Source organism: Etheostoma spectabile, chromosome 21 (assembly GCF_008692095.1).
Source record: "Etheostoma spectabile isolate EspeVRDwgs_2016 chromosome 21, UIUC_Espe_1.0, whole genome shotgun sequence".
Taxonomy (NCBI): domain Eukaryota; kingdom Metazoa; phylum Chordata; class Actinopteri; order Perciformes; family Percidae; genus Etheostoma; species Etheostoma spectabile.
The window spans coordinates 10,230,516-10,234,001 of record NC_045753.1 but is presented as its reverse complement, the minus strand read 5'-3'; the positions used below and the strand labels follow the sequence as shown (position 1 = coordinate 10,234,001).

The 3,486-nt window shown below is 43.3% G+C and overlaps 1 protein-coding gene across 1 annotated transcript in view; it reads right to left on the bottom strand.

Moving 5' to 3' along the window:
- Positions 1-3,486, bottom strand: part of elovl6l (ELOVL family member 6, elongation of long chain fatty acids like) — a 12,086-nt gene that overhangs the window by 7,675 nt on the left and 925 nt on the right. The gene's annotated exons all lie outside the window — the stretch shown is intronic.

Genomic DNA, 3,486 nt, shown 5'->3' with positions numbered 1-3,486 from the left:
GCTCTCTAACTGCCTCTCAACACAGCGACTAAACACTACAGCTGAATTAGCACAACGTTAATGCCTTTCTGTCACATCTCCAGCATCAGATTCACTGTGTTCCCTCAGAAGGAATCACTGCACATGGGGGGGGACTTTTAATGACATTTTGAACATGTTTAGAGGCTAAAAGCACATTTAAAACTTGCCCTGTTTAAGCCTGTTGCGTGCCAACGCCAGCAGGAGGATAACACGGTGTAGGCAGCACCGATTGGTTTTATTTGCCTCGCTACTGACAGCACTCCACTTTTTTTTTAAACAGAGCAACATGTTGAAATCGACCGTAATTCTCCTTTTAAGAACAGATGTAAAATGATCCGTCTGCCAGCTGAGGCCATGAGTCAGCACACGACAAGAACATCATGTTTGTATACAGCCATCCTTCAGCCGTATACTTATCCTGATTTCTAATCATAGCAAAGGATTAACGGAGATTAGATGTTGACACAGTGACCGTTTAGACTGCCAGCTCGGAGTGATGAGGCAATTTTAACTGAGCTACGCTCCCCCCCCCCGCCGCCGCCGGCTCATCAACAACCACCAGCGATATCATTTCAATTAACAGCCGGCAGACGAACACAACGACAGAACGGTAAAGGTCAACTCTTCACTCAGAATACCAAATGGTGGACAAAAAGAGAGTGTGTGCTGCTGCAAGAAAGAGAACAGCAATGCCGGGTTGTTTTTTTTTCTTTTAAAATCCAGACTATGTGGCTGAATTAAATCTGCGAGGCTGTGCGTGTGCCTGAGGTGGTTTGGGAATAGACCAGATGACTAATCCAGATTGTCATAATACACATTAGGCCGAGTAGATGCTGCTTGACCCAGTTAATGCTACGGAGGCTCGGGTAGCCGTTCCCAGTCCAGCCTGCATAAAGCCAAAAAATAAGCCTTAGGGATGTCAGATATTTAAAAAAGGAGTAGATTAGATTTTGATTTATGGTCCTAAAAGGGATATAGGTTTTCACAGCAAGTACACATAACACACATAGATACGAAGAAAAATTACTAATGCAACACTTTTGTTTTTGCTCCAATTTTTATGAGCTGAACTCAAAGATCTAAGAGTTTTTCTATGTACACAAAAGGCTTATTTCTCTCAAATATTGTACACAAATCTGTGTTATTGAGCACTTCTCCTTTAATCAGAGATAATCCATCCACTTTACAGGTGTGGCCCATCAAGATGCTGATTGGACAGCATGATAATTGGTCAGGTGTGCCTTAGGCTAGCCACAATAAAGACCACTCTAAAATGTGCAGTTTACTGAACCGGGGGAGTCCAAAAACCACCAGTATCTGGTGTTAGGTAGAGTCCGACCGATATATTGGCCGATATTTGACATTTCCTGATCTATTGGTATCGGAATTCATAATGGCCAATTTAATTTTTTATATATATTTTTTTTATATTCATTCATTCATCAGAATCCTTTATAATATGACAAAAATAAAAAAAATAAAAACGGACGGTCAACCATGTTATGAGTGTTGGTGTTGCATAGTCTGTCCACCAGAGGACGCTCTACAACGTCCCCGTTAGTGATGACGTTGCATAGTCTGTCCACCAGAGGACGCTCTACAACGTCCCTGTTAGTGATGACGTTGCATAGTCTGTCCACCAGAGGACGCTCTACAACGTCCCTGTTAGTGATGGCGTTGCATAGTCTGTCCACCAGAGGACGCTCTACAACGTCCGTTAGTGATGGTGTTGCATAGTCTGTCCCCCAGAGGACGCTCTACCACGTCCCTGTTAGTGATGGTGTTGCATAGTCTGTCCACCAGAGGACGCTCTACAACGTCCCTGTTAGTGATGGTGTTGCATAGTCTGTCCCCCAGAGGACGCTCTACAACGTCCGTTAGTGATGGTGTTGCATAGTCTGTCCCCCAGAGGATGCTCTACCACGTCCCTGTTAGTGATGGTGTTGCATAGTCTGTCCACCAGAGGACGCTCTACCACGTCCCTGTTAGTGGATGGTGTTGCATAGTCTGTCCACCGAGGACGCTCTACAACGTCCCGTTAGTGATGGTGTTGCATAGTCTGTCCCCCAGAGGACGCTCTACAACGTCCGTTAGTGATGGTGTTGCATAGTCTGTCCCCCAGAGGACGCTCTACAACGTCCGTTAGTGATGGTGTTGCATAGTCTGTCCCCCAGAGGACGCTCTACCACGTCCCTGTTAGTGATGGTGTTGCATAGTCTGTCCACCAGAGGACGCTCTACAACGTCCCCGTTAGTGATGGTGTTGCATAGTCTGTCCCCCAGAGGACGCTCTACAACGTCCCTGTTGGCAACACAGATTTTTTTTTGTTAATGAGTTTTTGTTGTTTTTTTTAACACGTTTCTGGATTTTATTTTAAATATATATTGGCCCATATATTGGATTTTTAAATAACCAAATATTCGTATTGGTCGGGTTCTAGAGTTAGGGTTCACCCGTGAAGACGCCATCGAATGTGAGCATTTGCCCACTCAAGTGGGTGATGACGACAAACGGACTCACCCCCCCCCATATTTTTTTGTATTTTATGTATTTTCTTTATTGAACTTTTGTGAATCCAACAAGATCAATGTATATAAAAAAATATACATATTGTAGTATTTCATGTAACACAACACCAGTTGGCTGTGACTTGATCTCACGTCTTCGTTGGTTACACAACACACGTCAGAGGGCAACAGGGTTTGTGTGTATGCGTGTGTGTATGCGTGTGTGTGTGTGTGTGTGTATATATATATATATAAGAGAAAGGTGAATCAGGTTACAAGAAATATCAGTTTAGCAGGCCAAGTTTTAAAGTTGTTGTTATGAAAGTATGCTCTTTGTGCAAAGCAAATTCCCCTAGGGGGCAAATAAAAGGTATCATCCATTAATTCCTTAATTAAAAAATATCCACAGATTAATCGATTATCAAAATAAATATCTGCAATCCTAGTTTTAAGAAAATATGTTTCCTCAGGAAACTGTATCAGCACTAATTAATCAACACTGGTCAGACATAGGCGTAGATTTCGGGGGGGATGTCGGGGACATGAAGTGTTTTACGCTCACTTTCTGGGATATGACAAATAAAGTCTTTAAACACTTCAGATTTAAAGTTATTCACTGTCAAAGTGACATCAAAATGAATGGCAGTCAATGGGATGCTAACTGCGGGTGATGGCTTATTAGCATCAAAAGGTCTCCATAGGAGGCGCGCTTTGCAAATGCCCCTTGGTCACAACCAACAAGGAAGCTGTTGGAAGGGGGCTAAGGGAAAGAAAAGAAGTCATGAGGCTGCTGTCTGGAAGAAGTGTGTGACATAACATAAGTTACATGGCTGTTTAGCAGAAGGAATGCAGAAACAGGCCCAATCACAAGCTTTCCTTCACCTGCTACTCATTAAGGTGTCTACATCTTCCCTGCTGTGTGCACAGTGGAGGAGGGATGGGAAGTGTGTTGCACTTA